General features: G+C 39.2%; 1 protein-coding gene and 1 long non-coding RNA gene across 4 annotated transcripts in view; one reads left to right on the forward strand and one right to left on the reverse strand.

Annotated features, from left to right (window-relative positions):
- Window positions 1–18,563, forward strand: part of LOC118767496 — an 88,813-nt gene that overhangs the window by 55,587 nt on the left and 14,663 nt on the right. The window contains exon 3 of one of the 2 annotated variants that reach the window (XR_005003418.1): window positions 9,519–9,802. The exons of the other annotated variant lie outside the window; for it this stretch is intronic. This is a non-coding gene — a long non-coding RNA (uncharacterized LOC118767496). Of the gene's footprint in view, window positions 1–9,518; window positions 9,803–18,563 lie in introns of those variants that run through there. 2 annotated transcript variants of the gene reach the window in all.
- Window positions 1–18,563, reverse strand: part of LOC115223288 (cytosolic purine 5'-nucleotidase) — a 243,065-nt gene that overhangs the window by 25,695 nt on the left and 198,807 nt on the right. The window lies entirely within an intron of this gene.

Raw genomic sequence — 18,563 nt, forward strand, 5'->3', positions numbered from 1 at the left:
TCCAGGGCTGACCAAAGCTTTGTGAGTGGATTTGGTAGATGGAAACAGAAAGAATCCTGTTATATATATATGTATTTATGTATTGTGTTTGTCCCCCTGCCATCGCTTGACAGCTGGTGTTGGTGTGTTTATGTTCTTGTAACTTAGCGGTTCGGCAAAAGAAATTGATAGAATAAATACTAGGCTTTCAAAGAATAAGTCCTGGGGTTAATTTCTTTGACTAAAACCACCTCAAGGCAGTGCTCCAGCATGACCACTCACAGACACAAACACACTCAGAGCTCATTGTGTGTACTTGTCGCCCTCACATAAATTAATGACTAAGGAGACTAATTAGATATAATGTCACCTATTTAATGACTTTTTCTTATCAATTAATTAATCTCGTCTTGATGACAGAAAGAGATATAGTTGACAGTTTCTTAGTTAATAATAGATCAACTCTCAGAACAATAAAACATAAACACAATCAATACAACACACAATATTATATATCACATACACATTACACACACACAAGATATTATATCACATCAAAGTGGTGAGCTGGCAGAATTGTTAGTGTCTGGGCAAAATGCTAAACAGTATTTTTTCTGGCTTTATGATCTGAGTTCAAATTGTCAACGTTTTAATGTTCACTTTTTGATGCCCGCATGGGTTGGATGGAACCATGACTTGTTTCCAAGTAAGATATCTCCCCATAACCAGAGATGCTTTTGTGGAAGATTGGGAATAGAAATGATGTTCGTTTTGCAATTATCAAATGATGACAAGACAAGGAGATCATATATATATATATATATATATATATATATATAGATATATATATATATATACACACAATAGTACCTCAGTTTGCAAACAACTCTGATCATGAATAAATCGTGCTTTATATATATATATATATATATATATACACACACATAAAGCATGAGTTATTCATGATCAGAGGTGTTCATAAACTGGGGTACTACTCTGTGTGTGTGTATATGTATAGATATATATCCATATATAAATATATGTAGAAGGTTGAAAAGTAACACATGAGTTGATATGCATAAGCAAAATAAGACAAGGTAGAAATTGCTAGAATAATTTTATCATGAAGAACATTTTAGTACCAGTTTCAGTCTTTGAGACTTTTTCAACTTAGAGTAAAACATGAAAAACAATTAAATTGTGGAAACATTAAATGAAATGTATTTTTAAAGTATTTCCATAGTTTTCAGGTACTAAAATGTTCTTCATGATAAAATTATTTTACCATTTTCTACTTAGTCTTAGTTTCCTTATATACATACATACATACATATATATATATATATATATTCGGAGTGGTTGGTGTTAGGAAGGGCATCCAGCTGTAGAAACTCTGCCAAATCAAAATTAGAGACTGGTGCAGCCATCTGGTTTGCCAGCCCTCACTCAAAATTGTCCAACCCATGCTAGCATGGAAAGCAGATGTTAAACGATGATGATGATGAATCCAAACAAGAAAACACAAGAAAGAAGGAAGATTTAACGTTTCGAGCGGAGCTCTTCGTCAGAAACATGGGAAAAGAAAAGATCCAAGGAAGGGAAGACAGAGGAACAAAAATTGCTAATGATACACACGTGGTCACATCCATCCATCCATCCATACATACACACACACGATGGGTTTCTCTCAGTTTCTGTCTACCAAATCCACTCACACGTCTTTGGTTTGTCCAAGGCTATAGTAAAAGACATTTATTTGCCCAAGGTGCCATACAGCAGGACACTAAACCCAGAACCATGTGGTTGGGAAGCAAACTTCTTTCCCCACAGCAGTGTATAAATTATATCTGTGTGTATATACCTACATATATATATATATATATATATATAATTATTATTTGAGGGAATAAAATTTGGCAATTTACTTAATCTTTGACATTTATTGTTATTTTAATTTTAATTTTTCTATTATATGTAATTTTCTAGATGGTGTAATTTAATTGTTCATTTTGAATTGATAAAAGGTATTTTTTTTCTAATTTTATATATATATATATTAATAAATGAAATAAAACATATGCATATATATAAACATATATGTACGTACCTACCTCTACATGTACATATACACGCATATATGAGTACAGGACACCAAAGGGACGTCGAACACAAAGAGAAACGAAAACATAGACACAAACCAAAGGAACTGGACATTTTTTTAAAAACAACAAAAAAATGGAGTACAAGACAATTAACACAAAGAAAAAACCCCTTCTTCAGTCGTTATGGTTTCATCATATATATATACACACCCACATATGTACAAATATTGATATACACACATATATACATGAACACAAATATGTATATATATATATATATATATATATATATATATACACACACACACACACATATATGAAGATTCACCTATCCACCAAGTCCGACACCAACCTCCATAACCACTGAACCACCAAACTTTATCACATGTGTTTATAATTTTACACAAGTCAATAACAAGAATATTTTTTATTCATTCTTCCTTTCTTTCTTTTGTTGTTGTTGCTGCTGTGAACACTGTTTTAATGTGGGAATGTTGAGGAAGGGTTTCTTAAAAGAATGGTGACCGACATTGTGACTTTGTGTAGGTGTGAGGAGAGGATCCAAGCTTCATTGCACGCGACAAACTACTTCTTTACTGGGGCCAAAATCACATCAGTCTTTCCTATACGCTCTTCTACTCTTTCTTGTTTTGTGCATAATTTTATTGTCTCCTTTTCTGTGCCAGCTGTTTAGGGTCGGAACTACGACAACATTATCTATCTATCTATCTATATATATAATATATATATATATATATATATATATATATATAAATACATTTATATTTTTTAGTTTTAGAGTTTTTATAAATTGCATAGAAAATGTTTCAAAATTTATGTTTTTGTTATTTTTATATTTCATTGACCTTCTCCAGCTTCCTGTCTTTGTTCTCTTCATCCTCATCATTGTCATCAGTTTTAGGTTACAATTTTAGGGGGCTGCATTTTAATATTATCATGGGTTGGTCTCACACACACATGTGCATGTACGGTGTGTGTATATATATATATATATATTAAGGTATGTAGAAAAATACAACATGGACAAGAACGTATAACTCATAGAAGACGATACAATAAACATGGACAGGACATTCGAACCCCTCAGTCTTCAGTCAAGAACCGGATCATCGTAGTAATTTCGGCTATATATATATATATATACTCTTTTACTTGTTTCAGTCATTTGACTGCGGCCATGCTGGAGCACTGCCTTTAATCGAGCAACTCGCCCCCAGGACTTATTCTTTGTAAGCCCAGTACTTATTCTATCTGTCTCTTTGCCGAACCGCTAAGTGACGGGGACATAAACACACCAGCATTGGCTGTCAAGCAATGTTGGGGGGACAAACACAGACATACAAACACACACACACACACATATACGATGGGCTTCTTTCAGTTTCAGTCTACCAAATCCACTCACAAGGCTTTGGTCGGCCTGAGGCTATAGTAGAAGACACTTGCCCAAGGTTCCACGCAGTGGGACTGAACCCGGAACCATGTGGTTGGTAAACAAGCTACTAACCACACAGCCACTCTTGCGCCTATATATATATATATATATATATATATATATATATATATATGTATCTCTCTCTCATGGCCAAAAGTAACAAGCATAAGAAAATTAGAATTTCTATATTAAATACCCAAAGTTATATTTAATTTGCTTTATATTATTACTGCTTACTGTAAAATGGTGGATATAACAATTTCGATTTTCAAAACAATGTTCAAGACTTTTGGCCATGACTGTATGTGTGTTTGGGGTGTATCTATCCATACACTTATATATAGGTTTGGTGGTGCAAATAGAAAAGGTAGAACTCGAAACACAAGTGTATATAAATATATTATATTATATTATGTTAATATTTAGCAGAGAAAACAGAATGACTCATTCAAAGGCCAAGAGTGTTGTGTGTTAGCACTTTTGATTCCCAACCATTTGGTTCCAGGTTCAGTCCCAATAAAGGAAAAATATTTAATGACCATTATTTAAGATCTTGTCTCATATACTCATCAATGTCATTTAACATCTGCCTTCCATGCAGGCATGGGTTGGACAGTTTGACCCCACGCTGGCAAACCCAGGAGTAGCACCGAGTTCCAGTGTCCCTTTTGGCATGGTTTCTATGGCTTGATGCCCTTCCTAATGCCAACCACTTTACAGAATGTACTGGGTGTTTTTTATATGACACCAATGCTTTTTACGTGGCACCAGCACTTTTAAAGGGTCACTTTTAAAGGGTCACCACTTTTGGGTCTGCTGCAGGCAATGTATGTTTTTTTTTTGGAGGGGGGGGGGGTCCAGGTAGTGGCATACACCCTAGTTATGCTAGTGGGCACCACTGCTTTTTATGTGCCTAAAAAAATTTATAATTCAGTTTGTCTACATAATATAAAATCTCTGAACTCAAGTTTATTGAGTACTCTTATAAATGCCTGACCTAGAATACATTTCTTGATGTATCTTGAAAAATTATATATACATACATACACACACACATATGTATCTCTCTCTTTTACTCATTTCAGTCATTTGACTGCGGCCATGCTGGAGCACCGCCTTTAATCGAGCAACTCGACCCCGGGACTTATTCTATCGGTCTCTTTTGCCGAACCGCTAAGTGACGGGGACATAAACACACCAGCATCGGTTGTCAAGCAATGCTAGGGGGACAAACACAGACACACAAACACAGACACACACATATATATATATATATATACATATATACGACGGGCTTCTTCCAGTTTCCGCCTACCAAATCCACTCACAAGGCTTTGGTCAGCCCGGGGCTATAGTAGAAGACACTTGCCCAAGGTGCCACGCGGTGGAACTGAACCCGGAACCATGTGGTTGGTAAACAAGCTACTTACCACACAGCCACCCCTGCATGCATGCATATATATATGTGTGTGTGTGTGTGTGTGTGTGTGTGCATATATACAAGCATACATACACATATACATGATAAATACATAAACACACCAGATACGACACAGATTAACCAAATTTGTGCATGTATGCAAATATAACAACTTCAGTGCATAAATATCCACATTGACACTTACATTATATACACAAACACACATATACACACATATATATATACCCATGAGAAGGATTAAACCAATATATATCTGTATACAAATTATATGAGTGTATATGCAACTCGCATAACATATATACCCATACATACACGTATGTGTATATTGCATGTATGTATGAATGTAAACATGCATACACATATTCTATGCAACTCATGTATACGCATATAAAACATGCACATATACACACGTGAAGGTTCGGCCCGGGACATGTATGTGTGCAAATGTACGCTCACAGACACACATACACACAATCATATATATATACAATACACTATTTTGTACATTAACACACACACACACACAACCACACACACACACGCATATATGCATACACATATGCATACATACTTGTAATGTGTATTTATATAGACACACAAAGGGGATTAAAGCTGTAAGAGTTTGACAAAATAATAATTAGAATCTGACAGACTTGGTGTTTGGTTTAGTGTCAAGTGAATTTAGTTTGCTATCGGAACACATCGAGGGGGGGGGGGGCATTCTACTACTATTACTACTACACCACCACTACCATTACTGCAGCAGTTAGTACCCCCCAGTGCAACCACTGCTGTCACCACCACCACCACCACTGCCAAAACCATCATAACTACTACTAACTACTAACACCACCACCACCACTGCTGCTGCTGCTAGTACCCCACCACTACCACAACCACTCCTTACTGATACCATCTCCAGTGCTCCATCAATCGGATCACTGGAACACTCTCATCGCCATAACCAACGGAGTGCCATCCATCCATCCATCCATCACTTAACACACATACATAACTACCTATTTCTTTACTACCCACAAGGGGCTAAACACAGAGGAGACAAACAAGGACAGACACAGGTATTAAGTTGATTACATCGACCCCAGTGCGTAACTGGTACTTAATTTATCGACCCCGAAAGGATGAAAGGCAGAGTTGACCTCGGCGGAATTTGAACTCACAACGTAACGGCAGACGAAATACCGCTAAGGATTTCGCCCGGTGTGCTAACGATTCTGCCAGCTCGCAGCATACATAACTACCTGCCTTTTTACTTACCCACCCACCAATCGACCTACCCATCTATTGACCTACTCACCTACCTTCCTATCTATCTGGTGGGAGTAGAGATGACCGTCATAGTAGTGGTGGTGATGTTGATGGTGGTGTTAGTAGTAGTAGTAGTAGTAGCAGAAGTAGTGATGTTGTTGGTGGTAGTGGTGATAAATTACAACAACAAAAAATTATTTAAAACAAGAATTAGCAACAGATGGTTGTGGACAAAGATGGCAAAACAAGAAAGAAAGAAACAAAGCAAATGGATGAAATGAAATGAATGAATGAGAGAAAGAGAGGCTGATAGGGGGATAAGAGAGGATATGAGGGGAAAAGAAAAAAGAAAGAAAAAAGGAGGGAAAACAGAAAGGAGAGGAAGGAGGAAAGAAAGAGAAGGAAAGAAAGGAGGAAGGAAGTAAGGAAGAAAAAAGAAAGGCATGAAGGAAAGAAAGAAGGAAAGATGTTGCTGTTTCTGTGAAAATACTCCCGGAAATGAACCATTTCTCTAAGTTGGCAGGAAAGAATTTCAGATTCAAAGAATTTTTGTTTAGCTTCAAGAATGTTCCTTTGGTTGTTTATCGTTCTAACATTTACAAGAAAAAAACAAAAGCAAAAAATAACAAAACCCGGCTGCAGCATCAATGGCAACAACAATAACAGCAACAACAACAGCCATTGTTTCAAGGCCAGACATGTTTTGTTAGAAGTGATTCGGGTCATTACAAGTTATTGCACTGAATCCAGTCCTCGGCTGCCCTCACCCCTTGCAAAATGCTCAACTTTGAATGTAAGGAAATGTAAGATATCACAAAACATTTTATCCAATGATGGTTAGCGTGTTGCCCTCCTGATTGCAAGATTGTGGGTTCAATTCTTGACCTGAGTAGTGCATTGTGTTCTTGAGCAAAACCTTCCATTTCATGTTGCTCTACAATTACTCTGACATCTGACACATGATAGCTACCAGCGTCGCCTTACTGGCACCTGTGTTGGTGGCACATGAAAAACAACACACATGAGCGAGGTCATTGCCAGTGCCGCTGGAGTGGCTCCTGTGCAGGTGGCATGTAAAAGCACCCACTACACTCTTGGAGTGGTTGGCGTTAGGAAGGGCATCCAGCTGTAGAAACTCTGCCAGATCAGATTGGAGCTTGGTGCAGCCATTTGGCTCACCGGTCCTCAGTCAAACCGCCCAACCCATGCCAGCATGGAAAGCGGACATATGTTGAGTATATGCTCACACACACATATATCCATGAACACATGAGATATACGAGTCAGGAGGCGAGCTGGCAGAATCATTAGTATGCCGGATGAAATGCTTAGCAGTATTCCATCTGCTGTTATGTTCTGAGTTCAAATTCTGCCGAGGTTGACTTTGCCTTTCATCCCTTTGGGTTTGATTAAATAAGTACCAGTTATGCACTGGAGTTGTTGTAATTGGCTTAATCCCTTTGTCTGTCCTTGTTTGTCCCCTCTATGTTTATGGGCAATGAAGAAATATATATATCATCATCATCATCATTTAACGTCCGCTTTCCATGCTAGCATGGGTTGGACGGTTCAACTGGGGTCTGGGGAGCCCGAAAGCTGCACCAGTCCAGTCAGATCTGGCAGTGTTTCTACAGCTGGATGCCCTTCCTAATGCCAACCACTCCGAGAGTGTAGTGGGTGATTTTATGTGCCACCGACACAGGTGCCAGACGAGGCTGGCAAACGGCCATGCTCGGATGGTGTTTTTTATGTGCCACCGACACAGGTGCCAGACGAGGCTGGCAGACGGCCACGCTCGGATGGTGTTTTTTATGTGCCACCGACACAGGTGCCAGACGAGGCTGGCAAACGGCCACGATCGGATGGTGTTTGTTACGTGCCCACAGCACGGAGGCCAGTCGATGCGGTACTGGCTACGGCCACGTTCGGATGGTTTTCTTGTGTGCCACGTGCCACCGGCACTGGTACCACAAAGATACAGATTCCATTGATGTTCATCTATTTTGATTTGTTTTGATTTTGATTTTTTGATTTTCACTTATATATATATATATATATGAGTCAGGAGTAGAATCATTACATGTATGTATAACCTGCTGCAAGAAATAGCAGCTAAAATTTCTCTCAATTTAGTCTGCGATCTTAAAAAAAAAAAGAGAGAGAAACCAAGACATATCGGAAAATGTAGTGTTGGATGAGCTATGTCACAGTTGGAATGCTCGTGATCACAGGTCTGCTGGTGGCTTGCAGTTGACCTGGGACTAAACAGCAGCAACAACAAGAGCAACATTTGATAGGAACAGTAAATTTGAAAACAGATACTAAGTCTCTCAGAGCTGAATGTGGAATAGGAGAGTCTCCCCTGGGGGAGGGGAGAGAGAGAGAGCGAGAGAGAAGATAGAGGATAGGTGGGTGGGTGGGGAAACTAGAATTTGGCTAACTTTATGTTAACATGTGTGGCATAGTTTTATTATTGGTGGTGGCGATGGTGATGTTTTAAATCATTCTGCTTACAGGAAACTGTATATTCAACACCCTCAAGCCAACTTTCCACCCTTTTACCATACTTTGCACCTCCCCCACTAACTTTGTCTGCTTGCCTGCCTGTCTGTCTGTCTGGTTTCTTTACAATCTATATCACTGCCACCACCACCGCCACCACTACCACTACCACAGAATAGTGTTCCCACTTGTAGCACTGCTATAGCCACTCACACCACCTACACCATCACCACCAGTACAACCACATCATCTCACCACCATTTACCATCGTGCCTCCCCCCATATTAAAACCGAACCCAACAACCCCTTAAACACTGCCACCGCCACAACAAATAACACTGTCACAAATGCTTACATCAGAAACACCACCACTAACACTTCCATAAACACTTATGCTACCTATTTCTTTACTACCCACAAGGGGTTAAACACAGAGGGGACAAACAAGGACAGACAAACGGATTAAGTCGATTACATCGACCGCAGTGTGTAACTAGTATTTAATTTATCGACCCTGAAAGGATGAAAGGCAAAGTCGACCTCGGCGGAATTTGAACTCAGAACGCAGCGGCAGACGAAATACCGCTAAGCATTTCGCCCGGCGTGCTAACGATTCTGCCAACTCACTGCCAACCTTATGCTACCAGCCACCACTGTTCCCCACCTCCATCACTAGCACCACTACCTCCATCTCCACTACCACCACCACCACCACCACTTTTTCACTGGCCTGACCATGATCTAGTAAGTGCCATACTTTCTCTTTCAGACATATCAACAACATCAATGTAGAAGATTCTAGTCTGGTACAGGAAATGAAAAAACCACACAATGCCTGTAGCTGCAGCTGGCAACCACTGAGACTCAAGACATTGCAAGGTATCTTGTGTTTAGGTCTAGGGAAGATCTGGAAGCATCTGGTGGGGATGTGTAATCTGTAGTTGAGAGAAAGGAATATTCTCTGTGGTCAGTCAGTGTTAGGATGACCAAATTCATCCAGCAGGTGCAGGACCTTGTCATTGATAACACCAAGGGGTTAATGAGGGCCATTGCTGAGCAATATTAGTTTTTGGTATCTATACTACCCCTGTCACTAATATATATATATATTTTAACAAGATAACTAACTAATTGTGACACCAGCTTCCGGGTCCATATGACCAAGAAGTCAATGTGGGAGTTTCTCTCAGGCTATCTCCTGCAGTATAGTTTGTTCTAACAGAACATCCATGTTTGAGTGGGGATAAATATTACCTCTTAGTTTTAATACTCTCGCTTTTGCACCCTCATTGAGGGCGAGTCCATTATCTAACATGAGATGTATGATATCGGTTACCAGTTATTCCTACATAAAGAGAGAGTAGTTCCTGTTCAGAAAGACGCATGAGATCAGTGGTGTAGCTAGAGTGTGTGCCACCTGGAGCGGCCCTTCAGTTTGCTACCCCTAGACCCCACCACAAAAAATACATATTGCACAGTGACTATATTAGACCCCCACCACAAAAAATACATATTGCACAGTGACTATTTTGATTGTTGCATTTAATGGTGTATAGTGTCCGTATCCTGACATTAAAACCATTATCATTTGATTTCAATAGAGCTTGTACAGGCTTATAGCCTACAGCAGACCCCCATAAAAATGCAGCCCGAAGTGGACTGCCCCTCCACCCCCTCTAGCTATCCTAGTGCATGAGATTCATGTGATCGGGTTGAGGAGTTTACTGAGCAGCCTCAAGCTCAGTGAGAAACCCATGGGGTTTCAAACAACAACCCAACAAAACTGGCTTGGCAAGAAAGTGGGGTTTTGTTGGACAGCCTGCAGAATGAAAAACCAAACCTGACAAAGAATGGATGAATTCCTAGCAGAGATGTTAAATGATCATCTAACAAGCTGAGAATGAAAGGCCCAGCACCTCTGTTTTAGCTTTTTAGCATTCAAAGAGGCCCAAACCTCCGTTTAGCCCTTAAACATTCAAACTGGCCATATCTGGCCAAAACAGTCTACCTGTTTAAAAAATATATATTAACAAAAGCGACAGTATTAAAACTAAGATGTAATATTTATCCCCACTCAAACATGGGTGTTCTGTTAGAACAAACTATACTGCAGGAGATAGCACGAGAGAAACGCCCACATCGACTTCTTGGTCATATGGACCCGGGTGCAGGTGTCACAATTAGTCAGTTATCTTGTTAAAAATATATATATTAGTGATACCAAAAGCTAATATTTATCGCCACTTGAAAGTTGATGTTCTGTTAGAACAAACTATACTGCGGTGTTTACCGCGAGAGAGACTCTTATATTGGCTTTTGGTGCCAAATGCACTCTTGTTTATATTGCTAGTGGGGAGATAAGTACCTGTCACCTCCAGTGCTGAGAGCACCAGACACGTGATTTCAACCTTCTTTGGTCTTGTCAATAATGAATACTTGACCACTGGCAATATATAGAATAACAATGCCAGAACACGCGCTGGTGTTGCAATTAGCCAGTGAGTTTGTTAAAAAATATTTATTAATGACAGAAGTAATATTTATCCCCACTCAAACATGTGTGTTCTGTTAGAACAAACCATACTGCCACAGATACCACGAGAGAGACTCTCATATTGGCTTTTGGTGCAAAATGCACTCTTGTTTATATTGCTGGTGGGGAGATAAATCCCTGCTACCTCCACCACCAAGACTACCAGATCATGTGATTCGACTTCTTTGGCTTTGTCAATGATGGACACTTGACTGCTAGAGATAGCAGCGATTCAATCTCCCTGCCAGCGATATACAAAATAACAGTATCAGAACAGGCACTCGTGTTGCAATTAGCCAGTGAGCTTGTTAAAAAATATTTATTAGCGACAGGGGCAATGATAATACCGAGAGTTAATATTTATCCTCACTTAAACATGGGGATAAATATTCTCTCTCAGTGTAACTACCACAGTAAAATTTAAGTGGGGATTAGTACCTCTACCTATTTAATGTTCAAAGTAGCCAGATCCAGCCTCTCACACCTACCTTACAATGTCATTCTAAAAATTAACAATCACATCATCAATATTTTGAAATTACAAGATAATGCATGATTAATTGAAAAGCAGTAATGGAATAAACAAAGATTACATTTGACTGAGTGATCTGAATCCTGGAGGATTAAACTAGCCATATCTAATCAAGATATTCTACTTGTTTTATGTTCAAACTATCTGGATCCAGCCTCTCATACCTACCCAGCAATGTCATTCTAAAAATAAACAATCAGATGTAGAAACCAAGCAAAATCAGGCTGGAACCTGATGTAGTTCTCCAGCTCTGGTAAAACTGTCCAACCCATACCAGCATGAAAAATGGACATTAAAGGATGATGCTGCTGCTGATGATGATGATGTGTGTGTGTATGTAACAGAGTTGCAAATGTTGCAGGTAATTGTAGAAGGTTTGCGTTTGAGTACAAGTTAAAGTATGCATGTGTAGTGGTTATGTGGGCGTGAGCATGTCTATGGGAGCTCAATGTCTCGGAAAGGATTAATACAACATTCTTTTCTTATTTGTTGTTGAATTCATATATATATGTGTGTGTGTGTATATATATACACACCCATACACACAAACACACACACACATATATATATATACACATATACCCACATACACACATGTATATGTACACATATATGCATATACATATATACACAAGTATATACATACATTTAAGTGTGTGTGTGTGTGTATATTTATATATATATATATATATATATATTATATTAACTGTGATGTGAAAGAAAAAGCCAAACTTCCAAACCTATAGATAGATACACACACAGACACACATAAGATATGTATGGGTGCAAGAATGGCTATGTGGTGAGGAATTTCACTTTACAACCATGCAATCCCATTCTGTGGTATTGTGCAAGAGTTTTCTTTTCTCCCAGACATGGTTTCAATAATGATTACAAGGACTTGGATATAATTATAGGATTAACTCCGTAAACTAGTCAGCCATTAGAGTGAAAATAAAATATAGGTGTGGGAGTGGGTGTGTGGTAAGAAGCTTGCTTCCCAACCACATAGCTCTGGGTTCATTCCCACTGCATGGCACCTTGGGCAAGTCTCTTCTACAATAGACTCAGTCCGACCAAAGCCTTCTGAGTGGATTTGATAGATGGAAACTGAAAGAACTTGTCATATATATATATATAATATATATATATATATATATATATATATATATATATAAGTTGGCGTTTACAACAAAACAAACAAAAGACAAAGATGGGTGTGTAAACAACAAACAGATGTATTAGTTTAACGCGTGGGACGTGAGAAAGTCTTTTACGTTTCGAGTCTACGCTCCTCAACAGAAAGGAACACAGGAATAAGCAGAGAGAGAAAATAAAAACGGTTTAGTGGCTAGCGATCAATCAAGGCAAATATATACATATATATTCTTTTATTTGTTTCAGTCATTTGACTGCAGTCATGCTGGAGCACCGCCTTTAGTCAAGCAAATCGACTCCAGGACTTATTCTTTGTAAGCCTAGTACTTATTCTATTTGTCTCTTTTGCTGAACTGCCAAGTTATGAGGACATAAACACACCAGCATCGATAGTCAAATGATGTTGGGAGACAAACACAGACACACAAACATATACACACACATACATATATATATGCATATATCTATCATCATCGTTTAACGTCCGCTTTCCATGCTAGCATGGGTTGGACGGTTCGACTGGGGTCTGGGAAGTCAGGAGGCTGCACCTGGCTCCAGTCTGATCTGGCAGTGTTTCTACAGCTGGATGCCGTGAGTGTAGTGGGCGCTTTTTACATGCCACCGGCACAGGTGCCAGGAAACTTCTATGCAATTTCTATCTACCAAATCCACTCACAAGGCTTTGGTTGGCCCGAGGCTATAGTAGAAGACACTTGCCCAAGGTGCCACACAGTGGGACTGAACCCGGAATCATGTAGTTGATAAGCAAGCTACTTACCACACAGCCGCTCCTGCACGTATATGTATATATTTGTGTATGTGTGTCTGTGTTTGTCCCCTGCACCATCATTTGACAATGGATGTTGGTGTGTTTACATCCCCATAGTCTAGCAGTTTGGCAAAAGAGACTGATAGAATAAGTACTAGGCTTACAAAGAATAAGTCCTGGAGTCAATTTGTTTGACTAAAGGTGGTGCTCCAGCATGGCCACAGTCAAATGACTGAAACAAAAGAATAAAAGAAAAAAGAATATCTATACATGTATATGTATCTTTTATCTTTTGCTTGTTTTACTCATTAAACCATGGCCATACAGGGGCACACTACCTAGAATTCCTTTTTAGTTGAATGAATCACCCCTAGTACCTATTTTTTTTTTTTTTAGCCTGGTACTTATTCTATCAATCTCTTTTGCTGAACCATTAAGTTATGGGGATGTAAACACACCAACACTGGTCAAGTGGTAGGAGAGGAGACAACAAAGACACACACATAAACACAAACATACACACGACGGGCTTCTTTCAGTTTCTGCCTACCAAATCCACTCGCAAGGGTTTGGTCGGTCTGAGGCCATTCTTCATTCCATCCATCTACCCTTTCGTTCTTCATTCCATCCATCCACCCTTCACTTATTCTACTCTATAGACCTAAAACTGCTGACTTAAGAGATGAAAAACAAAACACAAAAAACAACCACCATAAACAAAACAAACAGAACCCTACAAAATTACTAAACTCAACTAATGCAGAGTTAACATTTACAGGAAGGAAATCTTGCAGTGTTTTGACTAAGTACAGTGTTTTATGGAGATAATAAATTATTCCACAGTTGAAATAATAAAAATAAAATATAGCAAGCTACTACAAGAAAAATTAATTAAATAAGTAATTAAACATATAAAAAAAGTATATATAAAAATATGAAGAGAAGGAAAGTGAGGGACCCTTAAAATAACAAACATAAAAAAAAGCTAAGTGAGTCTCCGACAGGAATGATCAAAGTAACTTTGCTTCCTACAATATTTCTTCTTATCTCGAACCGTGTGTTCACACCCTTAATATGGGACAAGCCATTTTCTACCCAACCCTGTACCTAATTCAGAAATTATTTTTTTTATACGTTAATGTAGGGTGGAGTAACAGTGGCTGTAATCTCTGCTGGTGTTCTGTCTCTGTAGGCTGATGAGCCTAATGTCATCGTCTTCTGCAAATGGCCACGACCAAGGCGTGTCTCCTTCCACTGAATCAGGAATCTTTCGTCCCTCTCCCTTTAGCTTTCACCCTTCAACATTCAGATTACTCTCTCGAATATAACTCTTAATTATTCATGTTTTTTATTAATTAATCTTGCATTATCTTGTAGCTTCAAGATTAATACAACATGGTTGTTTATCGGATGTAGTGTGCAAGAGAGAAGACTGTGCTGTTATGGCCATGTAATGCGTATGGGCGAAGGACGGCTGTGTAAAGAAGTGCTGATTTCTGACTGTGGAGGGACCATGTAGAAGGGATAAACCCAAGGGGATTTGGGACCAGGAGGTGAAATATGATCTTCAGCTGTTGAGTCTCACAGAGGGTGTGACAAGGGACAGACTTTTGGCAATTTGCTGTGCTTGAAAAGACATGTCAAGCTAAATGAAACTGTAGTTGGGGCTAGTGCTGGTGACACGTGAAAGACACCTGTGCCAGTGGCACATAAAAAGCACCCATGCTGGTGACATGCAATAGGTACCCTTGCCGATGACATGTAAAAGACACTCAGTCTACTTTATGGAGTGGTTGGCAGTAGGAAGGACATCTAGCTGGAGAAACCAAGCCAAAACCGACTGCAGTCTGATGCAGCTCTCCAGCTTGCCAATTCCAACCCATGCCAGCATCCAACCCATGCCAGCATGGAAAATGGACACTAAATGAAGATGATGATGATGGTTGTAGGGTAGTTGTGAGAGGCCTGATCTGGCTTGTTTGAACATCAAACAGGTTGGATATTTAGGCTGGACATGGCCATTTAAAATGCTAAAATATTAATAGGCACAGGAGTGGCTGTGTGGTAAGTAGCTTGCTTACCAACCTCACGGTTCTGGGTTCAATCCCACTGCATGGCACCTTAGGCAAGTGTCTTCTACTATAGCCTCGGGCCGACCAAAGCCTTGTGAGTGGATCTGGTAGACAGAAACTGAAAGAAGCCTGTCGTATATATGAATGTATATATACACTTGCGTCAGAAATTAATTAGCACTTCTCAAATTTCTACATTAAATAGGTTAAATCAATTAACCTATGAGCTGTTCAAAACGTCTTACGCGATGAGAAAACTTAGTATGGTGTGATTTCGGTCCTTGCGAGGCGCTACCTATATCTATTAAACAAAGGAATGTGTCTGCATCCGCACTCCAAGTTGTTGTTGCACTGCTATGTCAACATCATAAGGCTGTAGACTCTCAAACTGCTCTGCAAACAAAGTTACGTCATCGTTCTGCGCAACAGTGAACTCGCAACAAAGCAATAGTTCGAGATATGGCCACTAGGTGACAGCACATACCTTGAGTGAAGAGCAAATCAAGGGTGCTAATTAATTTCTGACGGTAGTGTATGTGTGTGTGTGTGTCTGTGTGTGTGTCACCAACATCGCCTGACAACCGATGCTGGCATGTTTACATCCCCGTAACCTAGCAGTTCGGCAAAAGAGACTGATAGATTAAGTACTAGGCTTACAAAGAATAAGTCCTGGAGTCAATTTGCTTGACTAAAGGTGGTGCTCCAGCATGGCCGCAGTCAAATGACTGAAACAAATAAAAGAGTAAAAATCGATACTTGGTTTCTTTTTGTGTGCATCTGCCAATAATATTGATGTAGTTGAATGGCCTTCATTCTCTACTAAGGAATGAAAGTGTCCAAAATATAACACCTGATTTAACCCGTGCATGACAACAGTGACCTGCTAAACCTCTTCTGCATCCGGTAATAAACAGTAGAGATGGTGTGAAATCCATCTCAGCTATAATTATGTCCCCTTTGGCCTTGTGTTCATGGCAGGAGAGGCTTCAAACCTGCACATGAAGTTTCTTCTTCATTGTCCAAGTCCCAACTTGATAGAGAAGCATGCTTTCTACAAAGAAGGCAAGCTGTGTGGGCTTTGAAATAATTGAAAGTCAATGTTTCGAAGCCACTCCAAGCAGCTATTTTCAACATGTTGTGTTCGCATTGCTTCAAATTAATCCTGCATTATCTCATAGCTTTAAGATTGCAGGGTAGGTATGAGAGGCTAGATCTGGTCAGTTTGAATATAAAACAAGTAGAATACTTGGGCCGAATATGACCAGTTTAAATACTAAAGGATTAAGAGAGGGGGATTTTTATAGTACCCCAGAATCAAATTGCAGGAGCACAAAAAATTCCCTAAGGGTGCACCTGTATTGCAAAAAAAAAAATAATAATAATGATTCTTTAATTTTATTAATTTGCTCTTATGTATCCAAACACATTAAGCTAGAATAATTAAATTGTTACAATACGTCAATTAACCTGATAATTAAAATACTTCAAATACTAAAATAACCCTGAGTATATGTGCTGTTTTAAAGGAGGCTGGATCTGACTTATTTTGGAAAGGTCAAAGATGAGGGATGGCTCTGATGATGTGACAATCCTTATTAATTGTTAACCCTTTAGCTTCCATAGCACTCTGCCAAATGTAGGGTTTATTTGTTCCTATTGCATCAAATCAATCCTGCATTATCTCATAGCTTTAAGATTTCAATGATGTGATGGTTTATTTTTAGAATGGCATTGCAGGGTAGGTATGAGAGGCTAGATCTGGTCAGTTTGAAAACAAATAGAATATTTGGGCCGAATATGACCAGTTTAAATACTAAAGGATTAAGCTTTTGTTGCAGTTATTGGACTATTGCCATGCTGGAGCACCACCTTCAAGAGTTCAATCCAGTGTTTCTCAACCCTTTTTCACCTATGGGCCCCTTTCATTCCTATTCTACTCAGGTGGACCTTCAAAGCCATTCAATGTTTTAAATATTTCATAATGTTCTTATAATTAAACATTATTAGGAATCGTATTAAAAAAATTGTTAAAAATATTTTGTGTTATTGTATCTTTTATCTTATATCTATCTTTTACTTGTTTCAGTCATTAGACTGCAGCCATGCTGGGGCACAACCTTGATGAATCTGGTACTTACTCTATTAGTCTCTTTTTGCTGAGCTGCTAAGTTACAGGGATGTAAACACACCAGCACTAGTTCTCAAGTGGTGGTGAGGTGGACAAGCACAGACACGAAGACACATGCATATATCTACATATATACAACATGCTTCTTTATTACTGTTACTAAATTTTCTACAGTCACCTTCACATTCCATGACTACCATTGGGATCGGTCCAGTACTGGACAAGGATTCTGGATTATTTTTCCATAATCTTTGAGAGCGGTTGAGTTCATTTTCAGTATTCTCGTTTGTGAGAGCAGTCAAGTATATGTTGGATATTCTCATTTTAAAAACCATTTCTGGCTAATCGTTGAGAGGACGTTGGTGTTGCCTTGGTGGAGGTTTGCACCCTCTGAGTGCCCTTCTTTTATTTATTATTACTAAGGTGGTGAGCTGGCAGAATTATTAAAGCGCTGGACGAAATGCTTAGCTGTTATTGCACCCCTCACTACGTTCTTAGTTCAAATTCCACTGAGGTCGATTTTTACCTTTCATCCTTTCGGAGTCGATAAAATAAGTACCAGTTGTACACGGGGGGGGGGGGTAATTGACTCATCCCATCCCCTTGGGGCAAAAATTTGAAA

Source organism: Octopus sinensis, linkage group LG22 (genome assembly GCF_006345805.1).
Source record: "Octopus sinensis linkage group LG22, ASM634580v1, whole genome shotgun sequence".
In the NCBI taxonomy this organism is placed as follows: domain Eukaryota; kingdom Metazoa; phylum Mollusca; class Cephalopoda; order Octopoda; family Octopodidae; genus Octopus; species Octopus sinensis.